General features: G+C 40.0%; 2 long non-coding RNA genes across 2 annotated transcripts; one reads left to right on the top strand and one right to left on the bottom strand.

Annotated features, from left to right (window-relative positions):
- Nucleotides 1-7,776: 7,776 nt before the first annotated feature.
- LOC116858733 lies at nucleotides 7,777-9,665 on the bottom strand. Its single transcript, XR_004381002.1, has 2 exons — nucleotides 9,488-9,665; nucleotides 7,777-8,449 (listed from the first exon to the last, which is right to left on the bottom strand). It is a non-coding gene; the product is annotated as an uncharacterized LOC116858733 (long non-coding RNA).
- Nucleotides 9,666-15,490: 5,825 nt separating this feature from the next.
- Nucleotides 15,491-17,409, top strand: LOC116858749. The gene is made up of 2 exons (XR_004381011.1): nucleotides 15,491-15,668; nucleotides 16,707-17,409. It is a non-coding gene; the product is annotated as an uncharacterized LOC116858749 (long non-coding RNA).
- The last annotated feature ends 225 nt before the right edge of the window (nucleotides 17,410-17,634 follow it).

Genomic DNA, 17,634 nt, shown 5'->3' with positions numbered 1-17,634 from the left:
CTGTGAGACAGGACCTGGGCATGACAGGACTTCTACCTCCTGTCACCCACATGTTCCTGTGACAGGTGGTAACTGGCTGCTCCTTCCTGCCACCTTCCACAGGGCTTGGGGCAGCTGCTCCCAGCTGGTAATAGGACCACTTAGAAATGGGGTAGAGGGGCGCCTGGGTGGCTCAGTGGGTTAAGCCTCTGCCTTCAGCTCAGGTCATGATTTCAGGGTCCTGGGATCCAGCCCCGCATCAGGCTCTTTGCTCAGCAGGGAGCCTACTTCCCCCCACCCTTCTCTCTCTGCCTGCCTCTCTGCCTACTTGTGATCTATCAAATAAATGAGTAAAATCTTTAAAAAAAAAAAAAAAGAAATGGAGTAGAGGGTAAATTCCCACATCATCAGCCACCTTATTTTCCTCAGTGATTCCTGACTCTCATTCTCTTTCTTGGGGCTTGGTCCCCCCTCACCTTCCCCTTCTCCCTCCTGCAATGTTAATTCATTAGCTCTAGGCCTCCTAGATTGAACAATGAAACATAGATGCTTCCAAGCTTTTTCACATATGTTCCTCATCACTTTGCCATTGGGAATGTGCATTTGAACAGGCGTCTGTGTCTGAGTCTGTTTCTAAATGTCTCTAAGCTCTAGGTGTGTGTTATATTGAGCTCACATTCCAAAACTGATGTACCTCTTAAAATCAACTCGAGCTGGAAAAATTATTTAGGAGTTAGGTTTGGGACTCTGATGTCAGACATGCTGGGCATGAATTCTAACTCTGAAACTATTTATATAACTTAGGGCAAATCTTTTAACCTCTCTGCCCTAGTCTCCTCATCTGTGAAATGGTGACTCTGATAACCTCTACTTCATGAGTTCGCTAGAAGTGTTAAATGGGATAACATACCTGAAATTCATATACCTTTGCTTTGCACAGTTTATGCACACCAAAAACCATCATAATCATCATTGTCATTTTCCTTAATCAACTTCTATATGCATGCTGTGGCAATCAACAGATTTTTTCTTTTTTTTTTTTTTTTTGTCAAATGCAGCATTTGCATAAGACTTCAGAATTTACAGATGGTTTTTCTATATGACTTAGGCCATCAGCATAAGACCTGGAACATGCAGACACACGTGGTGAAGACCTTACCCTGCAGAGGTCTGGCCATATGTTGCCTGAGAATGACTCTTATCTTCCTGCTTATGTCATTAAAAGGCTTACCTATAATGGGGGCAGTCAGGATATCATTTCCTTGGCTCACACAGGTAAGTCTTATTCAGGGGCTGAGCACTGATTCTTGAGGTAATTGGCCTGAGGGTTCATACGGCTGGTGCCTCTAGCACTCTGGTACTCAAACTATCCATCAGTTTGATTAAGATCTGGGTGAGAATTTAATAGCTTATTTGGAACTTTGTAAGGACTTGTCTGCTTGCCTTGACTATGTGGTGTCAATGGCTGATATTCAACTTAATAAGAGAAAAAGTTTTAAGCAAATGGTTACTTTTTAGTCTTCTCTTATCAGGGATTGGGTATGAGATCTAGAGTGGAAATAGAAGGTAAATTAAAGGTACTGCAATATGTCTCACATTGGAAAGTTATAGAAATAACTGTGATTATTTATTTTCTAATTTATTTTGACTGTAGTCTATCTATAATCTAGTAGCTGCTTAGTAAAGTGTTGAAAGTGTTTAGTTCTTATAGAATCACCCTGCGCTTCATACTAAGTTTTATTTTATTTTTATGTTCCTAAACCAGCACCAAGTAAACTCATGAATCATTTTTTCACCCATCTAATTATTTTTTGTAACATACATTATTAGATAATAGTGTTAAAGTAGAAAGAAAGGGTAGTTAATTATTTCTTAAGCCTGGTGGCTCCTAAAACTATAATATAAAAGGAAAATGTAATGTTTATCCACTTCCAAATAAAACTACTCATGTGGAAAAGAACAACATGTAAACAGATTTGAAAGGGAAATGACAGATTAAGAGGAAAATTACAACATATATTCCATGAGTGAGATTAAAATAGTTGATATGCAATTATATTTTACAAATCAACAAGGAGAAAAATCCCAATGGAAATAATATCAAAGAGATAAACAGGCAACAAACAATGTTAGATTTTTATATATAACCAATAAATATTTAGAAAACCTAGGAAAAAAGACATTTTGTTTTATTCTATCAAATACATGCATTCATATCAAATAGGCAAAGATTTAAAAGTTTTTAAACTGACTATATGTGGAAGGATAAAGGTGGAGTGGATAAAATGTAAATAGGGAATATCTTTTACCTTTCTTAAGGGCAAATTATTGGTCCATTCATTCTGATAATATTTACTGACGAGTAAAATGATTAAAGCATAGAATGTACATAATTTCGACCAGACAACTCCAAGTTTAGGGCTTCTCTTCTATAGATATTCTCACAAAAATGTGAATATCTCAATACTCAAGGGTGTTGACTATTATATTTATAATATGAGAATTTGGAAAAACCTCAATACCTATAATAGATTGTAATATAGGCATGCAAAGAAATATATAGTGATTAAAATTACTTTGTGTTTCTATATTTAATCATGAAAAGATTATTTTTAATTTTAATTATTATTTCTCAACTGAAGCTGTTATATAGAACACATACATTATACCATGACAATTAGAAATATTATTTAAGGGGCCCCTGGGTGGCTCAGTGGGTTAAAGCCTCTGCCTTCAGCTCAGGTCATGATCCCAGGTTCCTGGGATTGAGCCCCGCATCATCGGGCTCTCTGCTCAGCAGGGAATTTGCTTTCTCCTCTCTCTCTCTCTCTGCCTGCCTCTCTGCCTGCTTCTGATCTCTGTCTGTCAAATAAATAAAAAAAAATCTTTAAAAAATATTTAAAAGTAAAACTATATATAATAACAACAAAAACAAATATATATCTAAGAATAGATGTCTCAAAAGATGTAGACGTGGAGAAAGTTGGAAAACTACTGAAAGACATTAAAGTCTGCCACAGCAAATAGAAGGAGATGTCATGTCCATGAATTGAGGACAACATTGTCTTGAAGATGTCAGTTCTCTCTAACTCAATCTATGGATTCCATGCAATTCCAACAAAATCACCACAAGAGCTTTAAAGGAATTTCACAAGCTGATTCTATGATTAACGTAAAAGAACAAAAGGCCAAGAATAGATAAGATACCCATGAAGAAGAACAAAATGTGAGAACTTGACTCACAAAATATCAAGCAATATAAGGTGGTTGAAATGAGGACCATGAACTATTGGTGAAAGAATGATGTCAGAGGGTACTGTAATTAAAAATCAACTTGCATACATAATAATACTTGAACCATGTCATAGGCAGGATTACAGAAAAGTGGGGTAAGTAATTCAAAAAAGATGGTGCTATGCCAACTGTTTATCCATTTGGGCAATAAGTTAATACCACTACCTCACACAATATACAAAAGTCAGTTCCATAATTGGGAAGACCTAACGTGGAAAATGAACATTTATTAAAAATTTCAAGAATGATTTTATATAATAACCTTATAAAGATTTGGTTGAGAGCGGTCACCTAAATTATACAAACAAGTGCATGTCAGAGACAAATACAGCATAAGCAGAAGGGAGAAAACATTTGGTTATATAAAAATCACATCTTCTTTCATTAAATAATGTCAGAAAGAGTGAAAATCTAAAATATAGATTATGAGAAGATAGTTGCAACACATAAAATTGACAACAAGTTAGTATGTAAATAACCTTACAAACCAATGAGAAGAAAGCAAAGAAGGAAAAATGAGGGAAAGTCACAAGAAATCGATCCCCAGAGGGGAAAATCTAAATAACCAACAAGTTCTGAGAAGGCTTTCCAACCTTGAGAGGAATCAGAGAAAAGCAAGAAAAAATCCATAAATGGTATCCAATTCCATACCCATTATATTAGCAAGAAATTAAAATCTTGACAGTATTTATTATTGGAACCACTGTTGAAGGACAGAAATTCCCATAACCTTTGGTAAGAATATGCATTTGCATGACTTTGAAGAGCAATATGGCAATATCTAGTCAGGCTAAAAACAGACAACTTGAAGACCCACCAATCCCACTCCTAAATCTATGCACTGGATACAAAAAGGTATATGTGAGAATGTTCAAAAAAACAGGATTATTTATAGAGCCGGAAGCAAGACAAACATCCAACTGCAGGTGAATGCATAGGTAAAGTGTGAGTACTTTTACATTAGAATACCATACAATAGTGAAAATAAATGAAATGAGATAGAGTCAGCTATATCTATGTAGGTAAGTGTAGCAAAGATATGGGGTGTGTTTTCACATTTAGAAAGTTAAAAATATGTTATAATTAATGCTAAATAAATTATAAAGAAAATATAGTTTAATTAAATACAAATAAATTCTATTGAAGTGCAAGTGGATGTTATACTTTTAAAATTTTATTATAAATAAATTATAAGTTAAAATAAATATGGTAAGGCATATAAAATACACAGGAAGGAAAAATAAAAAATATGGAATAGTGAACATCTCTAGGTAGAAGAGATATATGAGGGGGAGGGTTTCAGTTCTCTTTATAATGTTTTATTTTTTAAATTTGAATAAAGAATATATACCCCATTGTTCATTATACTATTAAACATCTGTATAAAATATTTTGTTTAAAAAACTATACACAAATTTTATACATACTTATAAAGTAAGGTATTAGTTCATTATACATCATATATATTAAAATATTCAAAAATTTGCCTTCGTATTTTGTCTTACAAAATATCTTCTTTCTTTCTTTTTAAGATTTAATTTATTTATTTGACAGAGAGAGAGACAGCGAGAGAGGGAATACAAGTGGGGGAGTGGGCAGAGGGAGAAGCAGGCTTCCCACCAAGCAGGGAGCCTGATGCGGCACTCCATCTCAGGAGCCTGGATCACGACTGAGCCACCTAGGTGCCCCCAAAACATCTTATTTCATATGTATGTATTTATATCTATTTTTCCTTGAAATTTCTTTAACTGTTTTTATACTAGGAATTTTTTTTCTATTCTGAAATAAAATAAACCCTTGGCTCTAGGTACTTTTTCCTTTATTACTTAATTTTCCCCAAAATGTTTAACTACTTAATCCCATGGAACTCATCTTTGCATATGATGTTAACGAAGATTTATATTTCCTTTTCAATAAAGCAAATTCCCTAGCTCTATATATTGAACAATAATCTTTCTCCTATTGATTGATACCTGCTTTATCACATTTGAAATCCTTGTATGAATTCTTCTATTGTATTCAGTTATCTGATTTTCACCAGTCTCAAAGTTTGGGTCTAACTGTGTAAAAGTCACAGACAGAGGGGAGTACTTTGCCAGTCTGGGAATTGTGGTAGGTGGGGAAGATAACTAGACTGCTGAGAGACAAAAGGAACAAGGAATTTCCTAGTATTAGGACCTCAGGACCCTGTTCTCTTAATTCTTCCCCAGGGAGGAGCTGGCTAGATGTCTGCCTGAGTTCAGGGATTCCCAAAGTCATACACAGGAAATGGTGAGTAAATGAGACCAGCTGTGTCACCTAAGCAGGTCCTTCTGCAAGTGTGGGTCAAATGATGTACTAACACTTCCTGTGACCAAACATCCATCACAGTGGAATGAACAACTGGTCTTGAGCCATTTCATCCCTTGTCTAAGAGAAGATTATGGAACTAGGTGTGACCTTAGAGTGATCTGCTATGAGAGAGACATCACTCACATTATAGATAAGGGGAAGACACTAGAATGATGTCCATGAGAGCAGGAGACAGACAAATCTGCTAACTAGTGGGATCCATCATCAAAAGAAAATTGCACCTGCATGTGAGACTCTTCCCCTTCCCCAGTGACCATGCAGTGGTCAGAAGTGTGTTTGGAAAGTTAGAAGAAACAACAAATGTCAGGCATGGAATGGGGAGGACCAGGCTTCCTTCCCATGCTGTGATCAGCCAACCCACAGGACTGACAAATGCGTCATAAGACCAAGACTCTTTCTTACACTGGATATCCTAATTTCCAAACTGATACTTGGTTTGTGCTTCAAAATGACAAATCACAGGGCACCTGGGTGGCTCAGTTGTTAAGTGTCTGCCTTCAGCTCAGGTCATGATCCCAGGGTCCTGGGATAGAACCTCAAATTGGGCTCTCTGCTCAGTGGGAAGCCTGCTTCTCCCTCTTCTACTCCCCCTGCTTCTGTTCCCCTCTCTCGCTGTGTCTCTTTCTGTCAAATAAATAAAATCTTAAAAAAAAATAAGATTACTTTCCTTTATTTGGAAAGAGCTGTAAAATCACTAGTTCTTCCTGGACCTTTAGGAATTAGAAGATCATTCCAATAAACACATTAGCATAATAGTTTTTTTTTAATATTTTATTTATTTGTTTGTTTGACAGACAGAGATCACAAGCAGTCGGAGAGAGAGGTAGGAAGCAGACTCCCTGATGAGCAGAGAGCCCGATGTGGGGCTCAATCCCAGGACCCCGAGATCATGATCTGAGCCAAAGGCAGAGGCTTAACCCACTGAGCCACCCAGGTGTCCCACAGTAGCATAATATTAAAAAGTTCTATTTGTGTGACAATTATAAGCTAAGCTTGGTTAATCTGATGGTTCTAGTCAAACTGTTTAACATCCACCTGCTTAACGAAGTGCTTAAGGGAGCAGAGAAGGCTTTATAGAAGGATGATATTTTAAGTGGGCCTTCAAGAAGGGAATAGAATTGCAAAATGTCCAGATGGCAGGGAAGGAATTGGACTTCAGACAGTAGAAGTAATGCGGCTAGGAGTAGTGATGGTGGCAGTAGTTGTGGTGCTGAGAATGGTAGTAGTAGTAATAGTAACAGCAGTGCCAATATGATAGCAATAACATTAGGAGCCACTCTTTATTGAGGATGTAAAATGTTCTAGATACCAAGCTACAGATAGTAAACTCTACGACTTCACAGATAAAAAGACATCAAGATGACAAGCAAATCTGAGTTCACTCTATGTAAAGTAAATCGTTCAGTGTGGCAGGGGTGTGAGGTTTCTTGGGGCACCATGAAGGGCTAACTTTAGAAACTAAGTTGGAAACACTTTCTATTAGGTCTTAAATGTAGGACTTAAAAAGCATGTGCTTTATTCTGTACAGAGCCCCTGCTTCTCAGAAGTAGAGTGACAAGTTCATACATGTGGCATAGGGACTGTGTTTGGAGGAAAAATGTATTGAGGTTTTAGTGGAACCAGAAGAGGAAAAAAGAGGCAAAATTTGCTGGGAGGTGAGTGTGACAGCAATTTTTACTCCTGGATGTACCTGGACCTAAATGGAGGAGCGGTGATCAGGAAATGAATATTTTCAAAATATGTCTATTTTTTCTTCTTTTGTTTTATTAATATGATTTTTGTCTTTTCTTTTCTGTGTGTGTGTGTATGGTAGAGGAGGAAGGATATTTGGTGGGTAGATTAAGAATAGCAGAATGAGTATACAGAGGAAGGGGAATATGCAGGGATGGAGTTAAGGCCCCAAATGTGACCAGCAACTCAACATTTATGTTTACAAAAAGACACCAAACACTTAATCACAGCAATCTGCTTCAGGGCCTGGTACAAAACAGAGTGGGAAGCATTTGTCTTTCATACTCTACCTCCATTTAGCTCAATTTAGGCCAGAGTGCCCCTCTGGCCCCTGAAGTACCAAGGCCACTGCCTGCAGAGGACAGGGTAGAGGAATACAGTGGCAACCCAAGAAGGAAACAATCATTCCAGTATCAGATGTTGAGTAGATTCCCGGTTTTATTGTGTCACATCAGTGAGACAGCACTGTGTGAGAAGTTATGACATAGAATTGCTTAGGGCTTTGACATGGGAATAGAATTCAAGGCCAGTGCACAGGGATGCAGGAGAGGGTTGGTTTCTAGACCCCAGGGTGGCCATATTGTCTTTGCATGTTCAGTCTTCTCTGGGAATTCTCAGACTCTGAGGCAGGCCTAGCAGAATAAAGATGATGTTCTCAGCAGTTTGTGCTTCCAGGTCTGCTCTCCTTGGCTCAGGGTCCTCATCAGCAGCAGCCTCCAGAGGACTGACTGCTGCCCCCTCCACAGCAGCCAGAGCCCCCCGAGGGCTGGCTGCAGCATCCCGAGCCCCCTGAGGGCTGGCTGCAGCAGCCAGAGCTCTGGTGTCTACGACGGTGGGACCTGTGTCGCCTGTGGTGGCTCAGGCAGCACCCGCCACCCCCAGAGCTGCAGCAGCCACCACCCCCAGAGCTACAGCAGCTGCCACCCCCAGAGCTGGAGCCACAGCAGCCCCCAGAGCTAACACTGCAGCAGGAAGAGACTGGGGGGCACTTTGGGGGACACTTTGGGGGGCACTTGGGGGTGGGACACTTGGGAGGGGGCTGGCACTGCTGCTGGTTCTGCTGGCAGGACATCTGGGCTGGCGGGGTCAGGAGCTGAGGGAGAGAGTTACACAGTCAGACCCAGGACCCAGAGCCCCCCTGCCCCACTCCTTCCTGTCTGCAGTTTCATTTCTAGTGCCTTTATTTGATGAACAGTTTAAATGGAGTCCTGGCTAAGCCAACAGAGAAACTTTAATTATTTCTACCAGTTCCCTGAATGCTCTCATATCATCTCTGAAGTGCTTCATCTGTTATATAATTAGAGAACTGAAGTCAAAATATGCTAAGAAAAAGTGCTCAAAATCAAACATCTAGAGGAGAAATTCTACAGCAAAAATCACGGAAATACTTAATCTAGACAGCAGTTTAGAAATGGAATTGCTTCTTTGGGGAAAACTGTCATTCCCTCTTGGAGAACTTTCTAGATATCCCGGTCCAGTAGGGACATAGAAGTTCACACCCGCAAAGGACATTGGAGATTGGCTGGAAGAATGAGCTGAGGGAAAGGATAACTTACTGTAATCTGGGACTTGCACCAGGCCTCTGGCTGGGCCCAGTGCTCTCGTATCCTGCACACACTCACCTCAAACTAACACCTCAGCATCAAGATTTGAGTTGTTCTACTCTAACTCTGAAGCCCTTTTGTCTGAGTGCTTAAATAAGTCAGTCAGCTGTGATTTCCTCTCTGCTGGCTGAGTGTCCCTGTTCCCATCTTTACTTTTCCAGGGAGGGATAGTTATGCTTTCAAAGATAAGCCTCCCTTTTGACAACAGTTACAGGTTGGTAAGGTGGTAGATGCTGCAAATTCTTCCAACCAGAGACCAACAACTACAGATCAGTTTGTTTTTTCTAGAGTACTGTCAACACTCACACAGTTGCTCCTGCTCATGTTCACAGACTTCCTTGCTCCTTGCCCCTCCCTCAGTGTCCCTGTGGCTTGTTCTTTGCTAACACGAACCAACCTCATCCTCTACTCACTGCCACCCCCCCCACACACACACGCACTGCAAAGGCCCTAACCCCCGCTGCCCCCTGCTCTGGTCTGAGCTCCCTCTGTGAAAGGCTCTGCTCTCAGTCCCAGGGGACACTTACCAGTCCACAGGCAGCACTTGGTTTGTCAGCACCTCAGGAGAGGAGGGTATAGAGGTGCCCTGACCCTGAGGCCCTTTTATCCTGGCTTTGGGCTCTGCCCTCAGCCTGTGAGACAGGACTTGGGCATGAGGGGACTGCCTCCTGCCACCCACATGGTCCTGTGACCGGTGGTGACTGGCAGCTGCTCCCTGCCTTCCTCCATGGGAACTCAGGATAGCTACTCCCAGCTTTTAATAGGAAGTGGGGAAGACAATAACTGTAGAAAAAGTGGGGAGAGAATGACTGTAATCATCCCCCACCTTACTCTCCCACTGTCCCTGCGGGATACATGCATGGCTCAGTTTTGGAGCTTGAGTTTCCAAAGTCTCTTTTCTTGCCTCTCATATCTTAATTTTATGTTTCAGTCTGGTTTAACCAAGTTTCATAGACTCCTCTAACTCTTTATTACCTTATATGTGTGTGAGTGAGTGTGTGTGTGTGTCTGTGAGTGTGTGTGTGTGTTTGTGTCTGCAGATATGTGTGTGTGCCTTAGCAACCAAGAAACTACTTTAGGAGTCAGACCCAAGAGAGAATCCTGGTTCTGCCACCTGTTATCTCTATGACATTGTGAAAACTACCTCATCCTTCTTGTTCTCAGTTTTGTCCACCTACAATAGAGATAATATAAAAATAACTCTTGGGGGGTGTATGTTTATTTGAGAGTCAGTGAGTTAATGCAAAGAAAATTTCTAGTAGGCTGTTTATAACATGCTATAATCTCTAAATAAATGCCAACACATTCTTTCTTTCTTTCTTTCATTTATTTAATTACAACTGTATTCTAAGCAAAGTGAACCTGGTTAGGAAAATACAAGACCCTTTTTGTTTTATTGAGATTATGGATAGATTTTAATAAGACAGTGTGAATCAGGAATAAGGTTTTATAGAGGTGGGACAGAGGGAAGACCTGGCCAGTGAGACTGAGAATTCAGATTTCCAGGGGTCATGTGGGAAGGCTGAAGTGAAATCCACAGAAGAAAAAGAGGAAAGGCAGCATGGAAATAGTGAGACGGTATAAGGGTAGCCACTACCCAGCATAAAACAACCAAGGGAAAGACCCCTAGTGAAGTGGAGGCCAGAGGACATTTAAGAACAGAAGTAATACATCATACAACTTTTTGTCTGTTTTTGTTTCATAAGCTTCTCCTAACTCCTATTCTCCTAGGGCTTCAATTCAATTATATGAACACAGGATTTTCTTGAAAGTAATATTGATATTCTCACATTTTTAGGGGATAAAGAAAAGGGCCAGAGTTAATATCTGGGTTGATAGCAAGTCAGAAAACAAGAGCCCCATCTATGGCTGTGCAAGGTTATTAAACAACTAAACCATTTATCAGATGAAAGAGAATAAGAGCTAGGGAGATTGTATGAAGAGATTCTACTGCCCTCCAGTCTTGAGAAGAACTCTGGGATTTCCTAGACACTGAATGGATGTTGATTCCATAATATCTAGGTCACTTGTTGTGGTATGAACCCTACTATTATGTGGTTGAGGAGTGTGTGTGTGTATGTGTGTGTGTGTGTGTGTCTATGTGTACTTCTACTTAGATATATTACAGAGATGATGAAAGAGACAACATATGTGACTATGCGTATGTGAGTGCACACAAATACACATCTGTATATCTTACCATGTTCCTTTAAGCATCTGGTACCCCCTGGTGTCCAGCCTTCCCTGAATTGTTTTTTTAAAAAGATTTTATTTATTTATTTGACACAGAGAGAGAGCACGCACAAGCAGGGGAAGCAGCAGGCAGAGGGAGAGAGAGAAGCAGGCCCCCTACTGAGTAAGGAGCCAGATGTGGGGACCCTGGGATCATGACCTGAGCCGAAGGCAGATGCTTAACCAACTGAGCCACCCAGGTGCCCCCCTGAATTGTTTTGCCTCTTGCCTGCCATGTTTCCCATTTGTTCTGTTCCTCCATAGGTTTCAGTTCCTCATTGATTTCTAATCCTCATTGAATTCTACCCCTCTCCCTCAGGAATAATTACCCAAGACCATTAAGGATGTCTCTTAAAGTCCCCTGGGTCCATGATGAGCTCCAATCTCTACTGATCGGTGGTTGAGGCCTTTTCAATAGTACCCTTGCCATATCTCCAATTTTGGTTTTGCTATCTCCCTTTAGAAATATTCTTAAGCTAAAACAGCTTATTTTTTCTAATTTGAATTTATCCTACCTGTTAACCTTCCATGATTTATTCCATAATACATGCATTTCTAAAACTGTGTTGTTCAAATGTAACTTGCTGTAATAGCCTATATGAGTCTTTTCTCTCAAATACATTTATAATAAGCACTCCTTAAATCCCCAGCTTGAGTCTTATATTTCTATATTCCTCATCAGCTCTAATATAGCACTATGCATTTAATGGATACTGAGTTTAAAAATCTATTCATTAATACTAGCATTAACTTCACTTTGATTGTGACTTAAGCCATTATCATCAGAATTCTCACTCTGAGATATTCACATTAGTGTGTCCTAGCCTTATCACCCTGTAGAAATTGGCCAGTGAGTTATCTGGGTGTAGTTCATATTGTTGCAAAGAATGTATTTAATGTAATTGTTGTCAAGATATTGATTGCTGGTTCACATAGGGAGTTCTGATTCAGGAGACCAACTCATTCATTCCAAGCATGATGAAACTTAGAAGCTATTCTGTCTGTGTCCTGACTCCACAAAGATCAGGACCCAAAACATCAATCAATCGGACTTGGACTTAGGTGACAAGATAGCAGCATGATGTAACATTGAAGACTGGCAGATCTCAAGGGTTTGGATATCATTTTAATATAAACAATGTGTACTAGCAAAAGATGAGTTTTTTGAGAGAGTATGTTTCTTATGTTGTCAGGCTCTCATAATCTCTGGAGATAGGAAGGAAAAATGCTAAGACCTCAAAAGAAGTCATTCAGACTCAGTATCCCTGAACCAGTAACTGTAAATCTCTATAGTAGGGACAATAAATCAATACTCCAAAATTACTAGAATATGCTCCTAATTATTCCTTTACAGGTAGTCAGGTAAAATATTTTAAGTATGGCAAAAAAATACTGACAAATTTCACCACATAGAAAAAAAATTCTGTATGATAGAACACATCATTTTTTTAAAAGATGGAAAAATTAACCAATAAAGGAAAAATAAAATGCATAGATCAGTAATAGAAAATTAAAATTCATAATAAATAGTAAGCTATTACAATTTTATTGAAAATAAATAAAACTATTTACAAAACTATGGGCAAAGCACATGAACAAATAGCTTAGAAAGAAATATAAATGACTAAGAGATTTTAAAATGTATTGTTTTCTGTTTATGCATACAAATAACAGAAGAACTACATATAAAACAATGATGACTTTTCAGGAATGAGTTCTATTAGATCTATTCCTTTATACTGAACTGGAAAAAACTTAAAATGGATAACAAAACTCAGTATTGTTGAAGGTAATCAGAAATGGGTCTTAGTAAGTGGTTAGAAATATAAATTGTTATAACCATCTGGGTGGAAAAAAATTGTTGATGCATTATTCAACACAGTTGTTAATATACAAATTAAAATTTAAAATGAGCATACTTTAAAATGAGCATAACTGCTTTTATATAGCAATTAAGCTTCTAAGTATGTAACCCAAGGAGAAAGAAAAGATGTGATGAAGAAAATGATGTGCATACAAATGATTACAAGAAATAAAAATAATAGGAAGAGTAGAAAAGTTGTAAGATAAAAGATCCAGAAAAAGAATAAATTAGATTTATATTTACCAGAAATAAATAATTTAAAATTATAATTGTAAAAGTTTTATTTAAAATAGCAAAAATTATAGTGTTTAAAATATTAGTGTAAAATATATTGACAAAATGTGGAGACTTTAATGAAAGGCACTGTAGAATACCAAAAAAGAGATATACCATATTCAGGGATGGTTCAAAAGGAAAATTATGAAAAAAAATCTTACAATCCTTCATTTATAAATGAATGTATTTAGTGATATTTCTATAAAATTCTAAAGATATTTTCTTTTTTTTTTAAAGATTTTATTTATTCACTTGACAGAGAGAGATCACAAGTAGGCAGAGAGGCAGGCAGAGAGAGAGGAGGAAGCAGGCTCCCTGCCGAGCAGAGAGCCTGATGTGGGACTTGATCCCAGGACTCTGAGATCATGACCTGAGCCGAAGGCAGCAGCTTAACCCACTGAGCCACCCAGGCGCCCTAAAGATATTTTCTTTTTCTTTATTTTCATTTATGGCATATGACAAGCTGCCTCTAAATTTTATATGAAAGAGCAAAGTTCTAGTAATTACCAAGTAATTACCCATCTTAAGCTGGGGGGCAAAGTTATGGAACCTATGTGATATCACAATTGATTACATACTTATAGTAATCAAGGCAGCAGAATAGTCTCACTGGGATAAACAAATTGGCAATGAAAAGAATGATCAGGCCAGTTACAGAGCTACACAAACGTGGAAACTCAGTCAGGACTAAGGAGGTATTTCAAATTAGTGGGGAAAATAAAATATCTGATTATGATAGACAACTGATTACCCATTTAGAAAAGAATGTTAAAATAAATATAAAATGTATAAAAATTCCATTCTGGGTTAAAGAAAACCTTAATTTTAAACAGAATATGAGTTTTTACAACTTTTTTTTTTTTTTTAGATTTCATTTATTTATCTGACAGATTGAGAGATCACAAGTAGGCAGAGAAGCAGGCAGAGAGAGGGGGGAAAGCAGGCTCCCTGCTGAGCAGAGAGCCCGATGTGGGGCTCAATCCCAGGACCCTGATACCAGGGACTTGAGCTGAAGGCAGAGGCTCAACCCACTGAGCTACCCAGGTGCCCCAGTTTTTACAACTTTTTAAAGGAAACAGAAAAATTCAGGTTTCTGAGCTTATGAGTGGTTGAGACTTCTTAAAGTCATGAAAAGAGCAAATAACATTGTTAATGTTGCACAGATAGAGCTGTACTAAAAACAAAATACCTGCTCATCAAATGACACAATTAAAAGCAAACAAGATGAAAGATGTTCACAAATCATTTACTAATACTGTACTAGAAACCAGAATATGTGAAGAACTTACAGATCCTAACAAAAAGAGACAACTAGAATTTTCTTTTAAAGAACAGATAATTCATAGAAAAGGAAACCAAAATAACCAGCAAACATAAAAAGATGTTCATGATCATTACTACGCAAGAAACACATATTAGAAGTATAAGGATACATCAGTTAATGTACATAAAATGGCAGTTATTTAAGTTTAGCAACAATGTACAGAAAGAGTGATTCTTATAAACCATAAGTGGAAACAGAAATTGACAAGAGCAAATTAGAGGGATGGGTATGTTTGAAAATTTAACATCTACTTATAGATGATTAACTTGGAGAGTCTCTTCAACATTTAACCAAGTAGACACACACACAAATCCCCATAGATGAAGTATTTATACAGCAAATAGTGCAAACAACTTCAATGCCCATCCAAAAGGGACAGGATATCAAAATCACGCTGTGCTCATAAGGTGGATACTATGAGGCTGTGAAAATGAATAAATGACAGCTACACAGATCAACTTGAATAATACACAAAAATAATGTTTAAAGAAGTGAGGAAGTGTAGACAAGAGTCTCAAGTATGATGCCATTTCTATAAAGTTGAAACCATACACAACACAATATTTAACCAGTGAGGATTACCAGCATGGAACAAAACATGAAGGAATAATTTTAAATTTGGTGTAAACCAGGTTGATTGTAATCACTAAATTAACATTTTGGAGTAAAGAAAGAATGTTGGGGTTGGGAGTATGGTATCCAAGAATAAGAGGCTAGGGTCCTGAGTGGCAGTTGGTGGTAGGAATAAACCCACACCCTCATTTCTGAGCAGCCCTATTACAAGCTGGGAGCAGCTATCCTGGAGTTCCCATGGAGGAAGGCAGGGAGCAGCTGCCAGTCACCACCGGTCACAGGACCATGTGGGTGGCAGGAGGCAGTCCCCTCATGCCCAAGTCCTGTCTCACAGGCTGAGGGCAGAGCCCAAAGCCAGGATAAAAGGGCCTCAGGGTCAGGGCACCTCTATACCCTCCTCTCCTGAGGTGCTGACAAACCAAGTGCTGCCTGTGGACTGGTAAGTGTCCCCTGGGACTGAGAGCAGAGCCTTTCACAGAGGGAGCTCAGACCAGAGCAGGGGGCAGCGGGGGTTAGGGCCTTTGCAGTGCGTGTGTGTGTGGGGGGGGTGGCAGTGAGTAGAGGATGAGGTTGGTTCGTGTTAGCAAAGAACAAGCCACAGGGACACTGAGGGAGGGGCAAGGAGCAAGGAAGTCTGTGAACATGAGCAGGAGCAACTGTGTGAGTGTTGACAGTACTCTAGAAAAAACAAACTGATCTGTAGTTGTTGGTCTCTGGTTGGAAGAATTTGCAGCATCTACCACCTTACCAACCTGTAACTGTTGTCAAAAGGGAGGCTTATCTTTGAAAGCATAACTATCCCTCCCTGGAAAAGTAAAGATGGGAACAGGGACACTCAGCCAGCAGAGAGGAAATCACAGCTGACTGACTTATTTAAGCACTCAGACAAAAGGGCTTCAGAGTTAGAGTAGAACAACTCAAATCTTGATGCTGAGGTGTTAGTTTGAGGTGAGTGTGTGCAGGATACGAGAGCACTGGGCCCAGCCAGAGGCCTGGTGCAAGTCCCAGATTACAGTAAGTTATCCTTTCCCTCAGCTCATTCTTCCAGCCAATCTCCAATGTCCTTTGCGGGTGTGAACTTCTATGTCCCTACTGGACCGGGATATCTAGAAAGTTCTCCAAGAGGGAATGACAGTTTTCCCCAAAGAAGCAATTCCATTTCTAAACTGCTGTCTAGATTAAGTATTTCCGTGATTTTTGCTGTAGAATTTCTCCTCTAGATGTTTGATTTTGAGCACTTTTTCTTAGCATATTTTGACTTCAGTTCTCTAATTATATAACAGATGAAGCACTTCAGAGATGATATGAGAGCATTCAGGGAACTGGTAGAAATAATTAAAGTTTCTCTGTTGGCTTAGCCAGGACTCCATTTAAACTGTTCATCAAATAAAGGCACTAGAAATGAAACTGCAGACAGGAAGGAGTGGGGCAGGGGGGCTCTGGGTCCTGGGTCTGACTGTGTAACTCTCTCCCTCAGCTCCTGACCCCGCCAGCCCAGATGTCCTGCCAGCAGAACCAGCAGCAGTGCCAGCCCCCTCCCAAGTGTCCCACCCCCAAGTGCCCCCCAAAGTGTCCCCCAAAGTGCCCCCCAGTCTCTTCCTGCTGCAGTGTTAGCTCTGGGGGCTGCTGTGGCTCCAGCTCTGGGGGTGGCAGCTGCTGTAGCTCTGGGGGTGGTGGCTGCTGCAGCTCTGGGGGTGGCGGGTGCTGCCTGAGCCACCACAGGCGACACAGGTCCCACCGTCGTAGACACCAGAGCTCTGGCTGCTGCAGCCAGCCCTCAGGGGGCTCGGGATGCTGCAGCCAGCCCTCGGGGGGCTCTGGCTGCTGTGGAGGGGGCAGCAGTCAGTCCTCTGGAGGCTGCTGCTGATGAGGACCCTGAGCCAAGAAAAGTATGCTTGAGGATAGCGAGTGACCAAATCCTTCCTCTTGTTCCTGTTTTCCTGCTGGTTCTGCCCATATGGTTCAGGGGTCTGAGTGTAGCCTTGTGCTCTGGCCTACAGGATCCCTGTTCCCTGGTGTCCAGGAGCCACAACCCCTCCCCCAAACCCATTTACTCACCTTCTCCCCCATATGCATGGCTGCCCTAGGAATCCAAAGCACAGACCCTACACCTTTCAGTAGCTTACCTTGTTGTAAACCCAGACTGATGTGAAACAATAAAACTAGAAATCTTCACTCCCTCTTGCCTTGATTGTTGTTTTCTTTTTATTCCTACAGTATCTTTTTCATACTGTCCCCAACTCCTGCTTCCTCCGAGGCCTCAGTGTGTACAGAACTTACTCAGATTCACCACCTGCACCACTAATGTTCTTAAGAGCAAACCAAATTTTTATTGGTTCAGAATCTGATCCAGGAGCTAACTTTGCCTTTAGTTGCCAGAATTCTTTAGTCTCCTCCTATCTGTG

Source organism: Lontra canadensis, unplaced genomic scaffold, assembly GCF_010015895.1.
Source record: "Lontra canadensis isolate GAN:19392208 unplaced genomic scaffold, GSC_riverotter_1.0 scaffold142, whole genome shotgun sequence".
Lineage (NCBI taxonomy): Eukaryota > Metazoa > Chordata > Mammalia > Carnivora > Mustelidae > Lontra > Lontra canadensis.
The sequence above is the reverse complement of the archived record's forward strand: the minus strand, read 5'-3'. Positions and strand labels throughout refer to the sequence as shown.